At 41.7% G+C, this 27309-nt stretch overlaps 1 long non-coding RNA gene across 2 annotated transcripts in view; it reads left to right on the top strand.

Moving 5' to 3' along the window:
• The first annotated feature begins 40 nt into the window (after positions 1 to 40).
• The window catches only part of LOC132218342 (uncharacterized), a 72067-nt gene continuing 44798 nt past the window's right edge, over positions 41 to 27309 (top strand). Inside the window, exons 1-3 of one of the 2 annotated variants that reach the window (XR_009449156.1) lie at positions 41 to 874; positions 3376 to 3475; positions 9206 to 9313. This is a non-coding gene — a long non-coding RNA (uncharacterized LOC132218342). The remainder of the gene's footprint in view (positions 875 to 3375; positions 3476 to 9205; positions 9314 to 27309) is intronic. The other variant, XR_009449157.1, reaches the window with a different exon arrangement.

A 27309-nucleotide genomic window follows, 5' to 3' on the forward strand; every position in this document is an offset into this window, starting at 1 on the left:
ACAGAGTCCCCGCCTCCCGACGCTCGGGACGTGACGGCCTCAGTTCGGCGCCCCGCCCCCCAGCGCGCGCCTAAGCTGGTGGGATCGGCTCCGCGGTAGAAGGAAGCGCGGGAAGGCGGAAGCCGGGGCCGGAACTCCTGAGTCGGCGCTGACTAGGCGTTTAACTGGGTCTGGTTTTCCCCGCCGGGACCCCGAGCACGGTATTTATAAGTTGCCCTGCCTTTGCAACGGCAAACCGAGAATTGCACAATACATATTAGCCCACAGCTTCAAGATTGCATGGGATTTAAACTAGCTGAACTGAAAGGAACAAAAAAGACATTTCAGGTTTTAACTCGATTTGGCCAGGTCCCCAGCCCCCAATGCGCTGGGGAACTGGAGGTGGCACTGAAGAAGGAAAAAAAAAAAGTGAGCATCGCTATGACCCACTCGTCAGGCCGTGGTCGTTCTGACGAGAGCCAGCGGGTTCTAGGAAGAACCGGGGTGAAGGGTCGGGAAAAACCGGGAGGCCCGGGCGTGACGGCATCCCGCCCCACCGCCGGGCCGCCCCGGGCCGCCTTTGTCCGGCCGGCGCCCTGCAGCGGGCACTGCCCCCGGGCTGCAGCGAGGCTGCTGGTCCGCGGCGCCCTGGCCTTCGGCCGAGGCCGACCCCACAGGTCAGCTCCGAAGCGGCCCCTCCTGCGCCCGAGGTCGCGGCCACCGGGAGTTCGCCACCCACCCTGCAGGGCTGAGAACGGTGCCCGTGTCTGCCGGGAGCCACGTTGGTTCCCATTTACAGAGGACATATTTGCATTTTAGTGAGCCCTTCCGAGGACTCCAAACCCTGTTCCGAAAGGAAACCTATAGGAGGCTGGGAATTTCCAAAGTGCGGCAGGTACGGATGGGGAGAGGTTGCATAGCCAAACTCTGGAGAGGTTTCAGATGACACGTACGGTGTCTCCTTTTTCATTGCAACTGATCATTCTTCCAATCGTGCAATGTTTAATCGCAGATATAAAAAAAAAAATTACCCTCCTTTTTTTATTAAATCACTTGGTTACATCCAGTTAACGTATTTATTAATTACTTACCGCCAGGCAGTGGGGTGAATATTGAGAGAACAAAAGAAAAGTTTAAATAGTCTTGTAGTTCATGAACCAGCATTTCTAATTCTTTTAGCCAACTGCTATGACCTCCGGTTACGTGTACTATACCATACAAATTCATGGGGAAAATACCAGTTCTTGAGTACCTGTGAATTATTTTGGTGGCTTTCATACAGTTATTTCATTCCACTGTAGTTTGTTTATTTCTGCTAACCAGCAGACCTCCTGACCATTTTCTCAACTGGCAAAGCATGATAGTGGAATGAAAAATAATTTTATGATTTGTGTCCTCATTAGTGATAACATTGAATATTTATTGCGTCCACGCTACATGCTAGGCACTATGCCATAGACGTGCTTTTGTGGATTAACCCATTTCATACCCACAATGGTACGAGTAGTGTATTAATCATTCACATTTTGCAGACACTTAGTAACTTGACAGCAGTGACAGAGTTATTTAGTGGCGAAGTGCTAGATTTGCACCCAAAATTGTCTGACTGCCCTGCCCTAGCTACCCCCATGCTACCTTATCTATCATAAATGAAACGTAGCTGGAAAAGCAAACATATGCCTTGCATTTCATATCTATTTTTTAATGTTAATGTTAACTCTGAATAGCCATCATATTCCTTGTAAATCACATAAAGTGAAAGTGCTCCAGAGTTTTATCCTTGGCCCACAGTTGTTGTTTTTTGTTTGTTTGTTTTGTTTTTTAAATATATTTTATTGATTTTTTTTTTTTTTTTTACAGAGAGAAAGGGAGAGGCATAGAGAGTTAGAAACATCGATGAGTGAGAAACATCAATCAGCTGCCTCCTGCACACCTCCCACTGGGGATGTGCCCGCAACCAAGGTACATGCCCTTGACTTGAACGAACCTGGGACCCTTCAGTCCGCAGGCCGAGGCTCTATCCACTGAGCCAAACCGGTTAGGGCTGCCCACAGTTTTTTTCTTGCTTCCTTGGCAACCTCTCTTCTGGGTTTAACTACCAGCTCTGTGTGAAGACTCTCAAGTCCAGACCTGACTTCTTTCTTGAGTTTTAAAAATTTGCATATTTAAACAATTAATAAAGTTCATCATGTCAAGACTGAGCGCACCGTCTTCTCTCTCAAAGCTGCTCCAATCAGCCGAGACCGGTTTGGCTCAGTGGATAGAGCGTCGGCCTGCGGACTGAGGGGTCCCAGGTTCGATTCCGGTCAAGGGCATGTACCTGGGTTGCGGGCACATCCCCAGTGGGAGATGTGCAGGAGGCAGCTGGTCGATGTTTCTCTCCCATCGATGTTTCTGACTGTCTATCTCTCTCCCTTCCTCTCTGTAAAAAATCAATAAAATATATTAAAAAAAAAAAAGCTGCTCCAATCTTCCATATTCCCTACCTCAGTGATCATGTTCACCCAGGCAGACCCGCGAGCCAGAGGCTGAAGTATTAAGACCCATCGCCCTGTCTCTCAACCCGAGGTGGAATCAGTCAGTCCACAAGCTCTGACAGTATTTTCTCTTAAACTGCTCTGAAATCTGTCCTCTCTTTTCCAACTCAGCTGCCACTGTCCGAGATCTTATTATGACAGCTCTCTTAACAATCCTTTGTAACCGCATGCCTTGAGAAAAACCACCTTGGCGTGTTTTCTCCTGGTCTTTTAAGAATGTACTAGCTGTGCGTCTTTGAGCAAATTATTTAGCTCCCTGTGCTTGTCTTCTCATCTATAAAATGAGGATCGTAATAATACCTACTTCATAGTTTTAAAGATTGAGTTAATATAAAAAAAAAAAAGCATTTAGAATAGGGTCTGATACAATGTCAGATACTAAGTGGCAGATATGTGTTAGATATTATATATAGTAATCCCAGCTAACTGCAAAATTGAAAGATCATATTCTCATAAAAAATAAAGGATGGGCCAAGAGCCATAAAAATAGCATTAAATATATGTATAATCAAAATAATAAAGGAAAGTTCTGGAAAGTATTCCATTTCAAAACACTAAAACTGTAATCAGTGGGGAGCTCTCCTCATCCCCACAGGTTGCCTGTGGGTTTCTTGTGATATCTTGAGAAAAGGAATTTTCTGAGACTCGCAGGGGAGAATGAGATACTGTAGAAAGCTTTATTTCTGTGGAATTCTATCCCTGAGTTTCCAAGGTCCCCTCTCCCTTCATCCCACCAAGGAAAAGGTCCGGCTGTGCCTTTAATCGGGCTAAGATTAAAGCTGTTGCCCAGAGAGTCCGTTCCATGTCTGCACAGTCTAAGCCAGCATCAGGCTAGCTTAGCCTGTGTTCCCCATTGCAGTTCATCAGTCCATTGCATGAAGGGTCTGCAGGGCCACAAGACAATGGAGGGAACTTGGGTAGGAACAAGCCAAAGGAACCAAAGAGCCAAGAGAGCCAAGGTGAGCTTCTTTGTTTGGGGGATTATGTGTTCCCAAATTTTCCCAGACTTGGATTGGCTCCGCCAGTCCTAGCCAATGATATCTATTCCCAGGTTTGACTGACAAGCACCTTCCCTATGTCACCCCAAGTTTACTACGCATGTGTCTATCCTCCCCTTTGTCCAATCCCTTCCCACAGTGCTCTGCAGGGAATGGACCAGTGGCTACCTGGGGAGTGTGAAGTTGCAGCTTTCTGGTGAAGCTGCCCAAATGACGATGCTTATAATGTCTGGCCTCCCTCTTTGCTCTTTTCCTATTATTATTAGCTCATCACAATGGTGTCAAAACCACTAAAAAACCCCCACCCTATTCTTTTGAATCTCATTTTTGAGTTATTCAGAAAACATTGCTGCTGTGTCGTTATCTAAGGCTGGTTACTCATAATTTTTTGCTATCTTAAAATACAATTTGCTATCTTAAAATACAATTAAAAATTTTTTTTCATCCTTCCTTATATTCCATTTCTCACACCTCAACAAAATGTTGTTTTAACAGTATGGCATTTCATGGAGTTATACCTCTTAAGGGTGGGGTGTATGTTTTTTCTTGACCATTTTCTTATATTGGTAGAGAGGTACTTTAAGCATAAGAGAGGGGGAGCAATAATGATTACATATATTTTTAAAATATATTTTTTATTGATTTTTTACAGAGAGGAAGGGAGAGGGATAGAGAGTTAGAAACATCGATGAGAGAGAAACATCCATCAGCTGCCTCCTGAACACCCCCTCCTGGGGATGTGCCCACAACCAAGGTACATGCCCTTGACCGGAATCGAACCTGGGACCCTTCAGTCCACAAGCCAGCGCTCTATCCACTGAGCCAAACTGCCTAGAGCTGATTACATACTTTTGTTCAAGGAAAATATAACACGCATATGTAAATAATTAGCATTTGGAAGTAGATTGCAATATAAAAATTTGTCTTGCCTTTTTTCTTTCATATTATAAAATAATAATTTCCTATATTAATTAAAAAAAATTTTTCACCACATTATTGTAGGTAATCTTAACTTCATTTGGAGGTGAACTTCTTCTTTTTCTCCTCCAGAATACATAATAATAGCACAGAAAGGTGGGCTTCTCCTGTAATTAACTTTTCATTATTCATATGGACATTGTAGGTATATTTCCCTTGATGTCATAAATGCATTCAGTTCACAACCATGGCCTTTTTTGGGGAGAATCAATATTCACCAAAAATTAGAGCAATTCAAGTGGATTGCTGTTAAGATATTGGTCCATATTGGTCTCTGAAGTTATAGACAAATTTCTAAATAAGGATTCTTGCAGGATCTTATTTCTTTATTTTACTTATTTTATTTTATTTACTGGTTTTTAGAAAGAGAGGAAGGGAGAGAGAGAAATGATTTGTTGTTCCATTTATTTATACATTTACTAGCAGCCCAATGCACGAAATTAGTGCAAGAGTAGGCCTTCCTCCCCCCAGCTGCCAGCACCGGCTTCCCTCTGGCACCTGGGACCCAGGCTTCCCTCACAGCCCAGGCTTCGTCCGGAAGGTCATCCGGAAGGATGTCCGGAAGGAGGCCTGGTCTAATTAGCATATTATGCTTTTATTATTATAGATTGGTTTTTCCTTATATGTGCCCTGGATGGAACCCACAATCGTGGCATATCAGGACAATACTCTAACCAACTGAGCTCCCCAGCCAGGACAGGATCTTATTTCTAAACCTCTGTCTTGGTAAGAACAATAGGTGTCTCCTTCCTATAATTAAAGGGAAACAATACTTACTTAAAACAATAATCAAACATGACTAAGATTTTTTTTTTTTTTTTTTACTTAATAAATTTTGTAACAGGGGCTTGAAGGCAGCACCACCAGGAAAAAAGAAACAAAAACTACATCATCCAGAGTACCAAATATTTTATTGTTCCCTAATGTGGTTAAATTTCAAAGATGAAAAAGTGTGCCATAGTGTTTTGACTCTGTACAAACAAGACCAAACAAACAAATAAAAGTTAATAAGATCCTGGAAAGCCCACATGGCTTAGACAATAAACAATAAGATAGTTGCTTGTTTGGTATTCGTTTTTGCTTTTGGACCTCTGGGCTATTGTAATTGTTACCCAGCTCCCCCCAGGCTACCTCTTAGGCAAAGCTGAAGGATTCCTCCCAACTCGTTCAGGGCTGGAGTTTCTCATCATGAATTTGTAGAGCTAAGTCTGGAATTCTAGATTGAAGATTGTGGAGTTTGCTCAGGATTTAGCTAGACGAGCTTACTTTAATACATAAACATCTCCATTAATAAACAGTAATAGGTACCTTTACAATTGTGAAACATGCTGGAAAAACAACAGGGTCCAGAGGAAAGTTCTGGTGGCAATTCCTTTTTTCTGAGGTAGTCTTTCTGAGGATGAAAAGTCTAACAGTGGCCCCACTTTTACCCTGCTATCTTATTTTTCACTCTTCTTCCTGATTCACATATTTTGTGGGGTGTTTTGACAGTGTGGTATGGGCAGAATATCAGCATTGGGTTTTCAAAGATGTATAATTTTATCTTAGTTTACAACTATATCTAAAATTGCTCAGAAGTGTGGGAAATGGTGCGACCAGTCTAGATGTTTCTATGTCTATGGCTGGAATGCCCCAGAAAATCATCATATTATATCTAAAAGAGTAAGCATGAGGCCCCTTCTTCAGGATTGATTCCCTGTGCTTGTTGCTGAGCTAACCCAGTTTCTTCCCCTTCCTCTCCTTCTATTGATTGATGAGAGAGAGAGAGAGAGAGAGAGAGAGAGAGAGAGAGAGAGAGAGAGAGACTTGTTGTTCCACTTCACTTATTTAGGCATTCATTGGTTGATTGTTGTATGTGCCCTAACCAGGGATAGAACCTGCAACCCTGGTGTATGGGGAAGATGCTCTAACCAATTGAGCTATCGGCCAGGGCTCCCCTTCCTCTCCTAAACTCAGGGCACTCACGTGCTAGCTGTGTCCTTTAGCTCAGCCCTTGACCTTCAGGAGAAATCTGTACAAAATGGAATATTCCACACTATAATGGAGATTTTCCTCATATCAATCATTTTTCTTTTCCTTTGATAGAGCTTTGCATTTTCATTTTTCTGACTGTTTCTGCCTGTGACCATTCTATAGAGGTTATGAGGGGAAAGAAAATTACACGTCACATACCAAACAAAACACAAAGATTTCTCTTACTTGGTACTCCCTTCCCCCTCTATTGTTTTGTTTCTTGTTTGGGAAATGCTTTCTGTTGCCTGGTTTTTTTTTAAAAAAAATATTTTATTGATTTTTTACAGAGAGGAAGGGAGAGAGATAGAGAGTTAGAAACATCGATGGGAGAGAAACATTGACCAGCCGCCTCCTACACACTTCCCACTGGGGATGTGCCCAAAACCAAGGTACATGCCCTTGACCGGAATTGAACCCAGGACCTTTCAGTCCGCAGGCTGACGCTCTATCCACTGAGCAAAACCAGCCATGGCAGTTGCCTGGCTTTTGATCAGTTGTTTCTCCCTTCTGTTGGAGGGCAACCACATTGACTGGAATTTGAATCTTTTTCACGGGCCCCAGAGAGTCATGGGGACAACTGATAGGCTATCTCCACTTGAGCTTCTGGCCCCCACTAGCTTGTCTGGTCCTTGTGTGATGGATTTAAATGCTCGATCTTCCTACTGATGCCTTTAGTTGCTAGTTTATAGGTGATAGTTTTTTTTAGGCTGTGGAATTTCTGACTGATTTCCAGTATGCCTTCATGTTATTTCTTTTCAAGTTCTTTTATAGCTTCCTTATCATTTTGCTTTCTGGATTTGTTTTTTCCTTTCTATGAAATGAATACCCTTGATATAATGGAAATGTTTTCTTTTCTCTACTTGGTTGTAGGTTCCTAAGGGCCATGACCTTTCTTTATCTTGGAATCATTTTTAGGGCTTTGCACATAATTGATGTTCAATAAACGTTTGTCGAATGGAGTTGAATTGTGTCTTTCATCTAACTTCCTAATAGGATAGTTGAAGTTAATTTAGAAAGCAAGTGTTCTTAATACTGTCTTTACTTTTTTTTTTTTTTAATATATTTTGATTTTTTACAGAGAGGAAGGGAGAGGGACAGAGAGTTAGAAACATCAATGAGAGAGAAACATCGATCAGCTGCCTCCTGCACACTCCCTACTGGGGATGTGCCCGCAACCCAGGTACATGCCCTTGGCCGGAATCGAACCTGGGACCCTTCAGTCCCCAGGCCGACGCTCTATCCACTGAGCCAAACAGGCCAGGGCTCTTAATACTGTCTTTACAAAAATAAGAGAAATCAAATTAGAAAGTTTACTAATAGGAGAGTTCAAAGATTCAGGCAATTGAAGATTGAAGCCAATAAAAAACATTTTGATGACTTTGCTTGTATTGAAAAGATCACCTCCAACATAGAGTTAAAAGTTTTCAAGAATAAGTAAACTAATTTCTCAGAGGCATAAAATCACTTTCAGACTCATAGCTGAAGGGGATCTTAGAGATCATACAGTGTAAACTTATTTTACAGGTGATGAAACTGATGTTCGATTGTACAAATGACTTTCTCATATTCATACAACTAGTTAGTGGAAGAATAAGGTTGAGGCACAGTTCTGCTCATAAGAAGCTCAGCACTTTTCCTAGTGTACTGTAGTTCTTTTAGCATAATGTAGTTATCTATAATGTGCCATCTCCCCCAAAAGGGTCATATGTTAATGGAAGACAGAGGTCATGTCTTTTTTATCTTGCTCTTTATGGAAAATAAAAAGGTATAATGCCTGGCAAATATGGCTGCCAAATAATTAGTAGGTTCTCAATTAACTCCCTTTGAATTAAGTTCTTACCTGATGACATATGATTTTTGTTGGCCTCACAAGAAGCCACTTTAAAATGTTTTTTAAATTAGTTTTACTTATTTTAAAAAAGTATCATTATTCTTATTCTTAGTCCCCACCTGAGGATTTTTTTTTATTGATTTTAGAAAGAGAGAGATATTGATTGAAGAGAGACCATTAAAGGGTTTGCCTCCCACAGGCATCCCGTCCGGGAATTAAACCTGAAACCCAGGTTTGTGCCCTGAACAGAAATTGAACCCTAAACCTTTTGGTGTACGGGACAACACTCCAACCAATTGAGCCAACTGGCCAGGGTGAGAAACCACTCTTTATTTATTCATGAAATATTTGTTAATTACCTACCATGTCCCAAATCCCATGTTAGTATCAAAATGAGGATTAAAATAAAGATCTCTTTTCAGCTTGGAGTCTATATTAAAATATTACTATAGGATGGTAAATATGCAATTAGAAATGAAAGGAAGTAAATTCTCAGCTGATCTATTTCCTTTTTATAGATTCATTTGCATTTCATAGAATTTTAGTGCTAAAGGGAACTTAAGGTTACCTAAGATCACATTGTCAGTAAATGGCAAAGCTAGGGCCAAGATGAATGACATCTCCCTCAAAATCCAGCATTCTCTCCATTACAAAGAATTCCTTCCTTTATTTTGCATTTTTGGAATAACATATGCGCTAGTTAAATTTACGAGTGTTAATAAAAAAGGAGATCCGTATTTCTTCTGGATTAGATATCAAAATGCCTGAAAGGGGGTGGAAATTATGGAGAGAAAATAGGGTAGGAAGACAGCCATTGATTCTTAGCCAAAAGAACAGAAAATGCTCTAATCATATGCTTCAAATTATAGGATATTAGAACCAGAGGGGTCCCTGGAGACCACCTAAGCAAACCCTGTTAGTTTCCTGATGAAGGTGCTGACTCAGAGAGGTTCCAGTGACTTCGACAACGTCACGCAGTAAGTCACTACCAGAGGCAGGACCAGAATCCAGGTATCCTTATCCCCGATCCCCAGGCCAGTATTTCCTGAGCTTCAGTTATTTGCAAACTATCCTTTTCAATTTGTCTAAATCCACACTGTATTAGAACTCACTTAATATTTTTATTTGCTAACTCATTTTTAAAAATATAAAATTTTCTAATATGTAATGTATTTTAAAACTTCAATTTATTTTAATAATAATTTTTTGCCACTATCATAAATGGAAAACCAGTATTGTTTAGTATAATAAGAAGATAAATGTAAAAATTAAAACTTTGGGAATATTTCTAAATTCCACTTAATTACTCCTCTTGCTGAAGGCATGGAACCTGAGGCTTACTCTCTTTTTAAAGAGAGAAATAAGCAGGTGTCAGGGACCCAAAATGATAATTCTTGAGGTAATCAAAGACTATTGAGAAGGGAATAGCGCCCTGGCCAGCTTGGCTCAGTGGATAGAGCGTCAGCCTGCAGACCGATGGGTCCCAGGTTCAATTTCAGCCAGGGGCACATGCCTGGGTTGCGGGCTCGATCCCCAGTAGGGGGTGTGCGGGAGGCAGCCGATCAATGATTTTCTCTCATCATTGATGTTTCTGTCTTTCTCTCCTCCCTTCCTCTCTGAAATCAATAAAGAAATATATTTAAAAAAAGAAAGAAAAGGGAATAGCTTTCTGTGTATTCTATGCCATTTTATGCTGCAGCTGATTTCCACGTAAAATCATTTTGTGTACCACCAGCAATTCACACCCCACATTTTGGGAAACACTGCTGTACCCTTTAACGGCATTTACTGAAAATGTGTTTTGACTTTACTTTTCTTTTATTTATTGATGTTGAGAGCGAGAGAGCGAGAGGAAAGCTGAGAGAAAGAGGGAGAACGAGAGAGAGAGACAGACAGACAGGCAGACAGACATCGATTTGGTTGTTCCACATATGTATTCATTGGTTGATTCTTATATGTGCCAAGACCAAACCTGCAACCTTGGTGTATCTGGAAGATGTTCTAGCCAACTAAGCTACCTGGCCAGGGCTTGACTCTACATTTTTATCCTTGGGTAACGTATTTCATAAATGTCAGTTGCCTCTTATCTAACCTGTGTTTTAAGAGCATCGATTGTTATTGTCTTATCCCACTGAGGAATGAACTGAGTTCCAGAGAGGTTTCGAGAATTATACCAGCAGTGATAAGATAACTGAGCCAAGGGGCAAATAAACCAGGAGTTTAAATTCCTGATAAAGATTTGGCCACTTTCTCCCTTCCTAGATATGATCTTGGAATCTAGGAGTTGTGCAATCCATGTTGACTCCAGGTGTCAAGCAAAGGGCTAAAGAGGGCGGGGAGACGGCTGACCTTAATTACACTCTGTCTGCTCTTGCCAGGTTGGCTCATTTAAACCTCCCAGCAACTGTAGCCCCACTTTACAGATACGGAAACAATTTGTTTGTTTTTAAATATATTTTTATTGATTTCAGAGAGGAAGGGAGAGGGAGAGAGAAAAACAACAATGATGAGAGAGAATTATTGATTGGCTGCTTCCTGCATGCCCCCCACTGGGGATCAAGCCCGCAACCTGGGCATGTGCCCTTGACGGAATTGAACCCGGAACCCTTCAGTCCACAGGCCAATGCTCTATCCATTGAGCCAAACCAGCCAGGGCCGGAAACAGTTTTAAAGAGGCTAAATAACTTTTGCAAATTCACACCACTTATAGTAAGAGGCAGCGCCAGGATTCAAACTCCTCTTCCTGATTTTTCAAGCTCATGTGTTTTATTGACAACTTGAAGTTATCGATCTGGAGACCTGGGTGTTAGGGTAATTTCCCCACCAAACTGAAATCTAATACTGAGCTAAAGATCAAAGGATTCTGATCCAGTATCTCTGCCCCTTTTGCCCAGTCATAGGTTTCCTAAGTTTTCTTATCACCTCAAACAGGGCCCCAGTGGATTAATGTAGTAGGCCTCTCATTCCATCTCTGTTCCCTGTACAAGAACCTGCATAAATGCCATTGGGTCCTTATTTTATATTGCATCCTACTGTTACGTTATTAGAGCAGTGGCAGAATTTCAGAAATTGGTTTTAAAAATTGATATTCCAAAATTAATGCTGTTAAGAATCAAATAAATTAGACTAATTTTTTAAATATATAGAAATAATCCATATGGAGAGACAACTTATAAATCATTTGACTTGGCTATCCCCTAAATCTTATTAGGAAGGTTTTTGGTAGGTAGGGGAGGGGATTCTGAGGGCAAACTGCTTGAAGGGAAGTCATTAAAAGAGAGACTGAAAGGGCTGAAACATGGGGAGAGTGAAGGGATCTTAATGACTAGGATTCAGAGGAACTTAGGGATGAGGAGCAAAGTGTGTATGTGGCTGGGGGGCGGGGCGGGGGATGTAGATATAGGGATGGTGAGGAGTGAGGGGAAAGGAGATGACGAAGGAGGAAGAAGAGAGACAGTTTTCTCCTTTCTTCAGCTCCTTAGCCTGGCTGCTCTGCTGGCAGCAGCTCTTGCATATATTATAAAGCTTTTTCACATCCCTTGAACAGATGATAGTGCCCTAGAAAATAGAGCCTCATTGCTGCTTTTGCTCCCTTTGGACAACAGCTTCTCCAGCAGCCTGGTGTCTTGGAGAACATCATCATCCTCTCATGCAACCTCTGTGGATGCCGTACCCCACAGTTGTCATGTTGCTAAAGCCATGGCACTGCTATCTTCAAGGCCCACTGTATCATATATTTTGATGTATACATTTTGTAGAACATCCGGGAAATACCTCTGAGTGTGGAAATGAAGGTTCTGTTTTTCATTTTATTTATTGAAGTGTAGCAAAACGTTAATGGACGCATATCACATGAGGAGCCAGCAAGTGGCGTATCCTCTTATTTTGCAATGGCTTGTCTGATGCAATCATTGATTTTGACTAATCTATCTACCATTCATTTCACCCTCAACACAGCCTAGTCCACACATATACCAAAAAATTCCAAAAAGCTGGGATCTGCTCTCCTATCAATGTCTTTGTAATATTTTAAACCAGTGATTGTTCTGCCATTGGAGAGATTCCAATTTTATTGATATACTAGAGGCCCGGTGAACAAAATTCATGCATGAGTAGGGTCCCTAGGCCTGGCTGGCAATCAGGGCTGATCGATTAGGGCCTTCTGGCTGCCAGCTGGGGCCTTCCTCTGTTCCCGCCACCCCCTGGTGGTCAACGCACGTCATAGTAAATGGTCGAACTCCCGAGGGGACAATTTGCATATTCGCCTCTTATATATATAGATAATTTGAAAGCACAAAGAAATTATTTCAGAGTCATAAGGCAAGGCAAAGTGGTATCCCTGAGTCAGCTACAAAAACAACAGTCAAAACCTCTCATTGTTTGCCAACCTCTTGACTTGCTCTTGGAAAAAATGATCTCAAACCCCCAAAAGTGATTTTAAAGAAATACCTCTAGAAGGGAATTCAATCAGAAGGTAGGTGAGAAGGCATTAAAAGAGTATGTAGTCCCGTAAATGTGCTTGTCTTCATGCCCAGACATGTTCCATCCCAAGATTACAAATTTGATCATAAAGCCAGGGTAGCAACTCCTTGATGAGAAGTCAGAAAGAAAAACGTTAACTGAATTTGTAACATGTTGAGGAACTGTATCCAAAGGGGTTGATGAATGGAATGAAACCAACCTAGAGGAAGCTCTCCAAGAGAGATTCTTTGGGGAATTAAAAATCAGGAAGAGCAATCATCGGTCAGAAAGAACCACAGCCTGGAAAGTACGTCATTGGGTCTAGAGAGGAGAGGTAGCAGAGTTCAGTGGAAAAAGTCCAGAACTTGAAGTCTGGAATTTGGTTCTCTCTTCCTGACAATTCACATGACCTAGGGCCGTGGTCGGCCAGCTGCGGCTGGCGAGCCACATGCGGCTCTTTGGCCCCTTGAGTGTGGCTCTTCCTAAGCCTTAGGAGTACCCTAATTAAGTTAATAACAATGTACCTACCTATATAGTTTAAGTTTAAAAAATTTGGCTCTCAAAAGAAATTTCAATCGTTATACTGTTGATATTTGGCTCTGTTGACTAATGAGTTTGCCAACCACTGACCTAGAACAGTGGTTGGCAAACTGCGGCTCGGCAAACTGCGGCTCGTGAGCCACATGTGGCTCTTTGGCCCCTTGAGTATGGCTCTTGCACAAAATACCGACTTCAGCGCATGGGCCACGAAGTTTCAATCGCACTGTACGTGCGCGCCTGTACGTGGTATTTTGTGGAAGAGCCACACTCAAGGGGCCAAAGAGCCGCATGTGGCTCATGAGCCGCGGTTTGCCGACCACTGAAGGGTACACAGCCTTCCGTTGCAGTCATAGAAATGCTTGGTGAATAAAAGAGAAAGTATCTATGAAATGCTCTATAGCTCTAGAACAGCCGTGGGCAAACTACTGCCCACGGGCCGCATCCGGCCCGTTTGAAATGAATAAAACTAAAAAAAAAAAAAAAAAAAAAGACCGTACCCTTTTATGTAATGATGTTTACTTTGAATTTATATTAGTTCACACAAACACTCCATCCATGCTTTTGTTCCGGCCCTCCGGTCCAGTGTAAGAACCCACTGTGGCCCTCGAGTCAAAAAGTTTGCCCACCCCTGGTCTAGAAAGAAAAACTATGTATGAAGAATTTAGCTTCCAGGCTTCACTGGATTCATTAGAAATTTATGTAGTGGAATTACCAACTGATAGGAGGAATGAGCTGCAAGTTATGGAGAAGCAGGCAATGCTAAAATGGGTATCAGTAAATTAGTAAGATAATGCCTGTTCTTTTGCTTTGAAATAGGACTAGCAAAGCTGCTAAATATAACATTTGTTTTTCTTCTGCCAAAGTAGAACCATTTTCCTTGAACTTATCCTTACCTCTTTCTTGTTGTTTCCCTCCCAACTTTATCTTTTTTTATTTTCTGTTTAAAAACTTCCCATCCATCTACTTTGGGTGAAGGTAGGAGGGGCATTGCTAAAGGATTAACTACCTAACTTTTCTCATCACTCTCTCGACTTAAATTGGCCTTGATATTCTCAAACTTGTTTCTGTATATGAACTTGGGTGGAAAATATTAATGCTGAGAGGAAGGTCAAATTGGGGATATAGAAGAATTGGCAAGGAATTGAAATCCAAATGTTTGAGTCATGAAAAGGAAATAAATGAGGCTGAAATATGATCAAGCCGTATGAGGAATCCAAGTTTTTTCTTACGTGAAAATTATTGTGTAGGGCATTACTGTGCCAGTCCCAGAACTCAAGACTTCAAGTTTATGAAACTTAGCTCTTATCTTGTTTCAATAACTTCTTAGGTTTGGATTCATTTAGTACACTACGTACAGATGAAAGAAAGCAGAGAGGTGGGGAGAAAAGAGAAGCCTGAGCATATGTTGCCAAGATTTTCTTTTTGTAGCAAATGACTGTTTGTTTTTTCCTTTTTTAAAATTAAATTTATTAGGGTGACATTGGTTAATATGATCATATAGGTTTCAGGTTTCTATGTTACAAGATCTGCATATTGCACCATGTGCCCCAACCAAGCAAATGACTCTTAAATAAGGAAGAGCTCATTCTCTTATCCCTTGAAATCTTACTGTGTCATATTCCTCCCCAAACTTGACCTTCCTTTCAACTTGTATTGAAATCTCTCCAGAACTAAATTCTATTGTCTAACTCAAGCGATAACTTTCCTTATTTCCTTCCTTTTCGCCTGCCCTATTACAAATAGGTGGCATGGACTTTTTTATTAAAACTTTCTTATAACCAATGTTTATTTATTTTTAAAATATATTTTATTGATTTCAGAGAGGAAGGGAGAGGGAGAGAGAGATAGAAACATCAACTATGAGAATCATTAATCGGCTGCCTCCTGCATGCCCCCTACTGGGGATCGAGCCCTCAACCTGGGATGTGCCCTGACTGGAATGAATCGTGACCTCCTGGTTGAGTGTCATAGGTCAACACTAACCACTGAGTCACACTGGCTGGACACCAATGTTTATTTTCATCAAAATGTTTCATGCAGTTAGTTTAGGGAGTTAATGCTTTAAAAAAGACATACCCAAAACAAAGGCTCCTGATGCCCTCAACTCCCTTTTCATCATTACTCCTACCACTTATAGGCAACCATTCAACTGGTGTGTTTTTTTATCTCTCTTGACATTTACCTCCTCATTTCTAAGAAGGGTATGTATATTATCTCTTTTTACTTTGTCACACAGCAATTTTATGTCAGACAATTGTGAAAAGCTTAAAGATGTGCACAATACCTGGCAGTGTGGCTCAGTGTTGACCCATGAACCAGAAGGTCAAGGTTCGATTCCTGGTCAGGGCACATGCCTGGGTTAGGGACTCAATCCTGGTAGGGGGCATGCAGGAGACAGCTGATCAATGATTCTCTCTCATCGTTGATGTTTCTATCTCTCCTCTCCCTCTCTGAAATCAATAAAAATATATTTTTTAAAAAGATGTGTACAAGCTATTCTGATCAAGTTTATTGTTCCTCAAAATTCAGATATTGAGTTTAATTTTGTCTTCGAAGTACAAAATTAACATAACCAGCATACAATATACCACTATGAATGATAAAGTTTTTATAAGTGCAAACCCCAAAAAGGTAATACATTCACCCAACTATAAAATCAATATAATAGAATCAGTCAGGATTCAATCACAGAAGCAGAACCCACTAGGAACTCTGTGTATGTGTGTGTGTGTGTGTTATAAATGTATCGTATCTAATCTTACACAATTGTGGGAACTGTTGTCTTTACACCTAATCCTGGAGCTTGAAGACTTCAAGGAAGGCAGCCTGGAAGGGAGGATAGATGTAAAGTGAGGAAAAGCAAGTGTGAGTTGAAACCTCCAAACATGAGTTAGAACCCACATGGACAGACTGAAACAATGTCAGTTCTAACTGCATCTGACGTGATGGTGTGGAAATCCTGCAGGAGAAGCTGTCCCCTTTTATCATATGTAGCCCAGGGGTTGGAAAACTGGAGGAGGATTCAGGGGAAAGTGGAGTAGTTCTATGTCCAGTCGCTGTCCCATGCCAATGGGATAAGTAATAATGTGAGCTACAAAATGGTTCACTTCCAAGCCCCAATCTGTGGAAGATTGTGGTCCACTCTAGCCAGAAACATAAAGGGAGGGAATTATGGGAAATATAGTTCAGCCTAGCCAACTTGATAAATTACAAAGCCACCAAAGTCCACCACTTTTCAGTTTGGCACCCATATATATATATATCTACTACTATTATTATTATTATTATTATGAACTAGAGGCCTGGTGCACAAAACTCATGCACTCAGGTCGTGGGGTTGGGGGGGGGGGGCGTCCCTCAGCCCGGCCTGCGCTCTCTCGCAGTCCTGGAGTCCTCAGGGGATGTCCGACTGACAGCTTAGGCCCGCTCCTTAGCGCTGCCGCAGAGGCAGGAGAAGTTCCCACCACTGCCGCTGTGCTCACCAGCCATGAGCCCAGCTTCTGGCTGAGCGGCACTCTCCCTGTGGGAGTGCACTGACCACCAGGGGGCAGCTCCTGGGTTGAGCATCTGCCCCGCTGGTGATCAGTGTGTGTCATAGCAAGTGGTCGTTCTGCTGTTTGGTCGATTTGCATATTAGCCTTTTATTATATAGGATAAATAGCTCAGGAACTAGGTGTCCATCATGCCTCCTTACCAGGAGAACAATGGAAAAGGGAAGCATTTGAGATCTTGTCAATTTGGCTCAAATAAACGAGAGAGAGAGAGAGAGAGAGAGAGAGAGAGAGAGAGAGAGAGAGAACAATGGGAAAGTCATCTAATATTCATTCCTGGAACCATGTGGGAAAATTTGCTTATAAGAGAATAGAAGAACAATAGTGGTATTTAATCTCTGGAAACTACCTAGAAATCCATCATCAGGGATATTTTCCCAGCTCCTTTTTCTTTATTCAGATTAAGGTAACTGCTGAATAAATCAAGGTTTCTGAAATTATATTACCTAGAGCACAAAGCAGTAAAATGTAGCAGGGCGAGGCTTCTAATTCATAGCCCTTTTACTCCCAATCAGCATCTTATTTAAAAGAAAACAAGCGAAAGGCTTCCAAATGAATCACCTCTGTAGCAATCTGCATTTATTTTCTTACCTCTTGGCATTTAAGTGACCTTTTTTTTAAAAGTAGGCAGGCTTAAGCTTCTCTCTCATCATCACAGTGGAACCTAAAAATTGCTGCTTATATTGTTTAACCAGCAAAAACAATGCATGCTGTTCAGTAGACAGTAAGTGAACCTGGACACATTAACTTTTGACTATTAAAAGAAAGTGCTTGATGGAGCCAAATAACTTAATGTTTTTAGATGAACAGACTGTTTCCACTTAGCAAAACTTGCTTTTTTTTAGGGAAGGTTATATAAAAAGAAGTACTACACCTAAGTTGTTTGTTTTTTTTTTAATATATTTTATTGATTTTTTACAGAGAGGAAGGGAGAGAGATAGAGAGTGAGAAACATTGATGAGAGAGAAACATCGATTGGCTGCCTCCTGCACACCCCCCACTGGGGATGTGCCCGCAACCAAGGTACATGCCCTTGACTGGAATCGAACCTGGGACCCTTGAGTCCGCAGGCCGACGCTCTATCCACTGAGCCAAACCAGTCAGGGCTACACCTAAGTTTTTATTATAAGTTAAGTTTAGGTCTCTCTTTTCTCCTAATCCAGGGGTGGGGAACCTTTTTTCTGCCAAGGGCCATTTGGATATTTATAACATAATTTGCAGGCCATATAAAATTATCAACTTAAAAATTAGCCTGCTCTATTTGGTCAAACATTTAATTAACTCACCCCTAATGCCTTGGCAGGGCCAGATCAAATGATTTCTCAGGCCAGACGTTCCCCACCCCTGTCTAAGCTATTCATAAATGAAATGTATTATTCTTTCTACTGTGTGACATGGCATATAAGCAATAGACCTAAATGTTTTTTTAAAGCATTGCATCTGTTTCTCCCCAGTCTTCTCCATGTGATAGTCATAAAAATCTCCACTAAAGGAAAACTCTTGCATGAGCCCCTTGCATGAATTTTGTGCATCGGGCCTCTAGTTGAATAATAAAAATTACAATAATTATGTCACAAAGATAGAGATAAGATGTTTAGATTACAGGAAGTTTTAAAAATAGTTTTAAATGTCCCTGCTGTTGAAAAAACAGGAACTATCAAACTCCTTTCACAGGCCTCTTTTTCTGGATTCTAAGATATGCCCCATTTTTCTTGCCTTCTGGGTCTTTGCGGGGAGGAGCGTGGGTCGGGCAGGGCTCCAATGCATGGCTCAGGTTCCCAGTGAGTTCATCTTCCATTTTGTGGGTATTGCCTCATTCATTCTGTGAGAACTCCTGTTTCTGCATTCCCCACATCTTTGAGTGTTTCTACTTTTTACAATGAATACTATAGAGCAGTGGTCGGCAAACTCATTAGTCAACAGAGCCAAATATCAACAGTACAATGATTGAAATTTCTTTTGAGAGCCAGATTTTTTAAACTTAAACTATATAGGTAGGTACATTGTTATTAACTTAATTAGGGTACTCCTAAGGCTTAGGAAGAGCCACACTCAAGGGGCCAAAGAGCCGCATGTGGCTCACGAGCCACAATTTGCCGACCACGGCTATGAGTATTCATCCGTTTGGTTGGGGATGGATGGTGGGGATTCCCTCCACCATTTCTTTACTGTACAGGTTTTCTAGATTCAGCACGATCTTCCATAAGAACAAATGTCTTCATTTATTCATATAGTGTACACCTTGGAGTATGATCAGTCTTAACTGCAAAGACTTCTGCTAGACTCAGAGATTTAGTGAGCCTTCCTTTGAAGAAACTGAATTTGCCCTTAAATTTTATGTTAAAAGTTGTTGAGAATTAGAAATGTTTTAATGATTTTTTTAAAAAATTTGCAATACATATAAGATTGCACATAAATAAAAAGGATCAAATTTAATAGGCAAATTAGTTTTATTATGAAATAGCAAAGATAGGTATAATTTCACTGTGAATTAGAAAGCATATTACCGCCGAAACCGGTTTGGCTCAGTGGATAGAGCGTCGGCCTGCGGACTGAAGGGTCCCGGGTTCGATTCCGGTCAAGGGCATGTACCTGGGTTGCAGGCACCTCCCCAGTGGGAGATGTGCAGGAGGCAGCTGATCGATGTTTCTCTCTCATCGATGTTTCTAACTCTCTATCTCTCTCCCTTCCTCTCTGTAAAAAATCAATAAAATATATTTAAAAAAAAAAAAGAAAACATATTACCAATAAAATTTCTGAATATCTACAAATGTTGATATATAATCTTTAAAATATTCTACAGAATTTTAGCACATCTTTCCATGACATCCAGGCTCTCAAAGGTCAGAACACTTGCAGGAAGGGTCTCAATAGGAAGATGCCAAGATCACCTTTGGGATTAACACCCAGAATTGTCTCCTAGGCTAGCTGGCCTGCCCTCCTTTCTTAAGGCAAGAAAAGCTAAAATGATAGTCTCATTTAGTCAGGGGCGTGCAGAGGAAGAACAGGCAAGCACTCAGCAAATTCTTCCATGGCCATAATTTCCATTTATCCCTACTTGGAGAAAAAAATATAAGACAAAGAGTAACAAACACTTTCTCCATTATGTTTCTCCAATTGTTTTATTGTGCTCACTCAAACCAACTTTGTTTAAAATTCCTATCAAGCATACAATGAATCAGCAAATTCTTTTTAATTTGTGGTACTCAGTTGTTTTTGCATAAGCAGTGCTTTATGCCTGCTATGTTTCACCATGATATAAGCGATATTTTTCTTTGCTCAGAAGCTGTAGATTTACTAAGCTGACTTTTCTCTTCAAATGCAAGCTGTGCTCCTAAAGGAGAGCATGCTGGGTGACTTTGTTTAAATATTTTCGCTGGTGCCTTTTAAAATGTGGTGCTGTCTTTTGGGGCTTTGTTGATGGTGGCTTGGCAACCAAAGCAGCACCACCATTGTTCTCACTCACTAGTGTTCCCTTGTTGTGATGAACAAAAATTTCAATGGCTATGCCCTGGCCAGGTGGCTCAGTTGGTTAGAGTATCATCCTGTACACCAGAAGGTTGTGGGTTCAATCCCTGGGAAGTAAACTGTTCAATGTTTTTCTCTCTCAAATCAATTTAAAAAAAAAATATCCTCAGGTGAGGATTAAAAAAAAAAAGTTTAAAAAATGTTTCAATGGACAGAGCACATAGGATCTGATGTCAATTTTAAGTAAATTATTTGGTTTTAGTAGTTGTAACAGGAAGCCCCTTCCACACTCCATTATTGCATAATTTTCCAAGCGACTGAGTCCCTAAGCCAAGAAACTGCTGGCTAGGGATTGCCTCTATTGCCACACTATTATGAGCTAGGAAGGAAGCTTAATAAGAGCTCTCTTGATGTTTTCTGCTGTCCCGGCATGGCCTTAATAGGGTGTGGATGGTCTTTCAATGGCATTCCACATTGAGGCAAAAAGTAACCCTGAGCTCATCCCTCACCCCCACCTACTGCCTTAAAAAGTTACTAAAGGATGTAATTAAAGAAATAAAAAAGGATGAAGCTATTAACCGGAATCATATACCTCTCCCAGCAAATTTAACAGTCCAACTTCCTCAACCAGAAGTATTTTAAACAACAAGAGGCTATTACTTTACCAAGTTGTCTGTTAGACCCGTGGGAGTAGAAATATCAGATGATCCCTCTGTGATTATTTCTGAATGAGTAAATAATTATCCTTTTACTTATTTGTGGCCCTAGTGCAGTGGTTCTCAACCTTCCTAATGCCGCGACCCTTTAATACAGTTTCTCATGTTGTAGTGACCCCCAACCATAAAATTATTTTCGTTGCTACTTCATAACTGTAATTTTGCTACTGTTATGAATCGTCATGTAAATATCTGATATGCAGGATGTATTTTCATTGTTACAAATTGAGCATAATTAAAGCATAGTGATTAATCACAAAAACAATATGTAATGATATATGTGCTTTCCGATGGTCTTAGGCGACCCCTGTGAAAGGGTCGTTCAACCCCCAAAGGGGTCACGACCCACAGGTTGAGAACCGTTGCCCTAGTGAATTCTCAAGGTACAGCCTCAAGAGTTAAAGTCAGATAAGGCTGAAAGAAATGCTTTTTAAAACTGTCCTGCAGGATGTTGCCCCTCCTCAGCTGCATTTTATAGGACAGCTCCCCCATCATCTTAACTAGATTATCAAGAATCTTTCTAGTCCAGCAGGATCACTTCTGGGTGTTTGCTTAGCTCTCTAGTATTGGTAATTCTACTGCCCTATATTCCTGTAGGCAAAAAAACCTAAATTTTGCTCTTGGTAATTCTATTTGAGAAAGTTGGAAATTTATTAAACTTTCCAACTAACTAAAGTTCTGCATTTGAGTTTTAACCATATTTAAGTGTTGCTATGATGTCAAAGAAGCTATTGATTCTGAAATAGTGGGCTGTGATTGAGTTGACTTAACACACACACACACAAATACTGTTTGGATGTTAAATGTGATATAGACATTATAGTAATAAATAATTGGTTTTATACTTGTTATTTCTATTCTGGAGGATAAATTCAATGAATGTAATAGTCAACACTTTAAAAATAAATGAGGGCAAAGTAAGCGTAGATAAAGCAGCACCCAGGAAATCCTTTTGTAAGACTAACTAGAAACAATTTCACTGAGACTCAGTAAGACTCAGTGGTTTTAAACTTCACTGTTGAAGGGATAATTCCTCTACTTGAAGGAATAAGTCCAGGTGAAACTTAATTCATGATAGCCAGTCTCATATCCATTACCTTCTGGGACCCAGTCAGCAGAATGGAACTTGCATCTAGAAATAAACCCAGTCACCAGCACAGAACACGGACCACGAGTAGGGGTGGGTGGGTGGGGGCAGGGGATTATAAGCACAAATAGAGAAGGTTCAGTCTGGAGGGCAGTCATCAAGTTAGCAGAGTTGGCCAGGAGACAAGCAATGCAAAACAAGAGCACCCTGAGTAGGACATAACAGAATAGACATTAAGGAGTCTCCAGACAGCAAGGTCACCATGAAGGCCCAAGGTTCAAGAGCGGTGCCCAGAGTCCCGAGATAGACAAAACTAAACATGCAGAAGCAAAGGACACACAGTTATTTGAAACAAAACAGGATTGGTACTGGTTAAATAGCAGTTATGTTCTCTTCTGCCTAAGGGTGTGACTGGTCTGAGAGCAGAGGTGGAGCTAAGGTGGAGATCAGCTGATTAGAGGTGGGGGTCCTAAGAGGCCTATTCAGGGAAGGAGCTAAGTCTTTTTTGGGCAGAAACAAACACACCGACTCTCAAAGATTAGTGTGTACCAGAATCACCTAGCTGGGTTGTTTAAAGGTCAGATTCTGAACTCCACCCCCAGAGACTCTGGGCCAGTACATCTGGGGTGCAGCTCAGGAATCTGCGTTTTTACAACCACGCCAAGTGATTCTGCAGACCCACATTTTGAGAATGACGGGAAGCACAATTTTTTCCACTTGCTTGCAGCCTCAAGGATGAGGAGGGACAATTGAGTTAAGTTTTAGCCCACAAATAGAACAGTTAGAAATTGAGGACTTAAGAGGGCCTTCAACATAACTGGACTTAGTGAATCATTAGTCAGAAGTGATCCCATTTCACAAGTTTTGCATTTTTTAACAACAGCGGCAGAACTGTAACTGCCACATGAGAGGCTTGACATGTAACTAGGAGCATTTCCCATCATTTAAAAATGTTAAGCATTCGAGAAGTTTTCCACCTTGATTTTAAAAGCTGCACATTTGAAAATAAAAACACTTTTTTTCCTTCAAGTAAAAATAACACTTGTGGATGACAGAAAATTAAAATTTCAGATAAGCAAAAAACAGTATTTTTAAACATCCATAATCTCACTACCCAGAGATAACCACAATTAACCTGCTGGTGTGTATCTTTCCAGCCTTTGCCTAGACAAATATACTCATATATGGGCTTGTTTTTCTCCCTTTGTTTTGATAAATGGGATGGTACTGCCTGGAGAGCGGTGGTTGTTTTTTAAAGCTTTTGTTTTAGAACCAGGCTCTGAGATCACTCTATCCCTCCTGGACCTTGTGGTCTTCCATCTCTATTTCCCTTGGCATCTTGGCTTCATTCTTCTGTATTGATCGGCTGTTAGTTTGTGACCAAAACGGAGTGTTCTACAAATTAGTGGTAGATGCAACAACTTGCATAAATTTCACAGAATTGGGCCAAATGACAGAAGCCAGGCGCAGGAGTCCTGGCCGGTGTGGCGCAGTTGGTTGAGTGTCATCCCACGCACAGAAAGGTTGTTGGTTCGATTCCCAGTCAGGGCACATATCCAGGTTTTGGGTTTGAACCCCTGTCTGGCTTCGTGTGGGAGGCAGCCAATCCATGTTTCTTTCTCACATTGATGTTTCTCCCTCTCTCCCACAAGCAATTTAAAAAACATATTTTAAAAAAAAATAAGCCAGACACAGGAATACATGCTGTATGATTCCATTTATACAAAACTCTAGGAAAGGCCCAATTCATCTATAGTGGCAGGAAATAGATGCATGGTTGCCTGGGTATAGAGTGAAGGAGTTCACTGCAAAGGAGACCTTTGAGGATAATTAAAATATTCTATGTCTTTATTATGGTGGTAATTTCATGGGTGCATATATTTGTCAAAATTCATTGAACTTAAGATAGGTGGGCTTTACTGTATATAACTTAGGCTTCAACAGAATTGGTTTGCTTTACACTCATTTACTGTTCAAAATTTTGTGAGAGGGATTCTTATTGGCTCAGTTTGAGTCAAATATCCACTCTGAGTCCCAACAGCCAAGGCTGGAGGCTGCTGGACAAGAAACAGATCTGTGTAGATTCCCAGATCACAGTAAGACTCCCTTCTCCAGAAACAGCCCTGAGACTCAGGAGTGACCCCAGTGGGTGTGCCTGTGCTGTGGGACTCAGGCCACCTGCCACGGCTGGCTGGTGCTGGGTGGACACGTGACACAAGCCAGGCGAATCATTCCCCAGGAGTCTTTAAATGGGAACTTGGGAGAAAGAATCAACATCTCTCTGGATGTGAGTCCCAGGTGTTGCCAGTAGGCAGGTCCATTCTCTTGGTCCGTTCAGTTGTCGGCAAACTCATTAGTCAACAGAGCCAAATATCAACAGTACAACGATTGAAATTTCTTTTGAGAGCCAAATTTTTTAAACTTAAACTATATAGGTAGGTACATTGTTATTAACTTAATTAGGGTCCTCCTAAGGCTTAGGAAGAGCCACACTCAAGGGGCCAAAGAGCCGCATGTGGCTCGCGAGCCGCAGTTTGCCGACCACTGTCTTGGAGAATAGGGTCAGCACGCAGAGAGCAACAAGGCAGAACAGAGTGCTCATAGAAACGGTTTATCTGCAGCGTCAAGTGGATGTGGAATGGGAAGGTCTAAATGCTCCAAGTCAGCTACCCACTAGCTTTCCTCTTCCAGTGCTAGAGAAAAATCCAAGGATGGGGCTTGATCTGAGTAGTTTATCAGAATTGCCAGAAACAGGTGCGAGTGAAGAGGGCAGTTTCCACGGCCAGAGGAGCACATGCAGGCATGCCATCTAAGTGGCCAGTGGGAGATCAGACATAGGCGGCACTTCACTTACTCATGCTTTCAGTGCATGTTTACTGAGCATCTACTGTGCCCCCAAGACGTTCTAGGCCAGGGGCCCTCAAACTACAGCCCACGGGCCACATGCAAATACAAATATTGTATTTGTTCCCGTTTTGTTTTTTTACTTCAAAATAAGATATGTGCAGTGTGCATAGGAATTTGTTCATCATTTTTTTTTAAACTATAGTCCGGCCCTCCAACGGTCTGAGGGACAGTGAACTGGCCCCCTGTTTAAAAAGTTTGAGGACCCCTGTTCTAGGCCCTGGCAATACAGCAGTGAACGAGGCAGATGAGGTTTCTGCCACAGTGAAGCTTTCATTATATGGAAAGGAGGAGATAGGCAATAACCAAACAAACAAGAAACAGAAACATGGAAATTCCAGATAACAACACACTGGATGAAAAAATAAAACACAGTCATGGGATTCTGGCTTCAGCACAGAGCAGGCCACTTTAAACAAAGAGATCAGGAAAGGCTTAGCAAAAGAGGTAGCATTTGAGTTGACATAAGAAGGAGCCCAGGCAGCCGGACCAGATTCCACAAAGGCTCAGAGGCGGGAAGGAGCTTGGGGTGATTGAAGTGACTGAAGTGAAACCAGGAAGGAGAGCCGAAACAGGAGATGTCAGAGAGATCAGCAAGGGCCAGAGCCCAGGGGCTTGTAGACCAGGGGGAGGGGTTTGGTTTGTGCTACAGATGGTGGAAAGACATTGGACTATCAAGAGGATGTTTCCGTTTTTGAAAGTGCCCACCAGCTATTATGCTGAAAGCAGAGTGTAGGAGGGCAACAACAGAAGCAGGGAGACCCGATAAGGGATCACCGCAGTTAAGTCGTATTGGAGACCAGCAGACGCGTAAAGATTTGGGCTATGCATAACACCAGGAGCTGAAAAAAATTAAATACAGGTGTTGGACAGAGTTTAAATGTATAGACTACGAACAAACCAAGGTCACATGGCACACAGGCTAGTGAGCCAGCTTAAAACAAAATGTAGACAGCCCGGAAGGCTTGGGACGCCGAGTGACGCTGATGCCCTCAGCGCCCAGAAGCCCACTGCTGAAGTAGGGGAACCCCTCCTCCATTTCTGTCACATTTTTATGTCGCCTGGGCCTCAAAACACTGTGGCTCGTGCCGTGATGTTTCAGACTTTTTAGGGACAATGTTCTTTCGGCATCTTCGGAAGCCCCTCTCTTGCTAGCCCTCAGATCCACACTGTTCTCCCAAGACCCTGTCCTCTTGTGTGGGCAGATGTTCATGCTCCTTTGACAACAATTCATCTAAATGGAGTCTCAAGATCTGACTCCTTTGCACCAACCCCTCATGGCCATAATACATGTCTACATAGCCCTGATGGACACAGCTTAGGTTCAAGGCTAGTCTGCTTTATGTATTATTTTAAATCTCCCTAATTAAGCTTCCCAAGTTAAAACATTAAGACCCTATTAACAAAGTTGATTTGGTTAATCTAAACTCGAAGTAAGTACTTAAGCAGCGGCTCTCCTAATCTGAGCTTTCTGTTGGACTTTTGAACATTTTTCTCCAATTTGGAAAAAGAGAGACAAACCAAAGAATAAGAAATAAAACATGCTACTATAATCTCAAACACCGAGTGCCCAAACACTGAGATGTTGGCCCTCAGAGATATATTCTCTCTTCCCACCAAATTTTACTCTTCCCACCCTTCCCAGTGTCTGAGCCAATACTATTAGGAGGATTATAAATCAGTATTCTTAGATTATCCAGGATTAGATTATTAGGCATTAATTTGCCAACTCTTCTAGTCAAGGGTCTATTGGCTGCTAGAATCAAAGGCTCATCCCCAGAAAAAAACTAAACGTGGGCTCAAAGAAGAATGGAAACTGAGGTCCTCTTTTGTTGTTTTCTCTTTCCCATCCCCACCCCCTTGTATGTGTATTTAATCCATTCCTTTCTCACTCTCTTTCTGGCTGGCTTCCTCTGCTTACTCATTGTCTCCATTCCCTCATACCTTAGGCATGCACTTGACCCGTTAGAGCCCCACAACCTTAACTCTTTATAACTTTCCAGAATCCCAGCCTCCACCCTCCCACCCCAACCATCCTAAATGCCCCCAAGGAGGAACTCAGTGACACAGCTCCTATTTTCCAGCCAGGTCACAAGTCATAGGTGACTGTCCAGGCCAGGAATTAGCTGCCTCTGAGTCTGAGGTCTGTCTCTGATTATATAGGTGTGGCCAGGGGGCTCAGATCACACAGTATTTGACATGATTACTCAGGGGCAGCTGGATCTAGGGACAGGAGTGCCCCAGAA

This window comes from Myotis daubentonii, chromosome 16 (genome assembly GCF_963259705.1).
Source record: "Myotis daubentonii chromosome 16, mMyoDau2.1, whole genome shotgun sequence".
In the NCBI taxonomy this organism is placed as follows: domain Eukaryota; kingdom Metazoa; phylum Chordata; class Mammalia; order Chiroptera; family Vespertilionidae; genus Myotis; species Myotis daubentonii.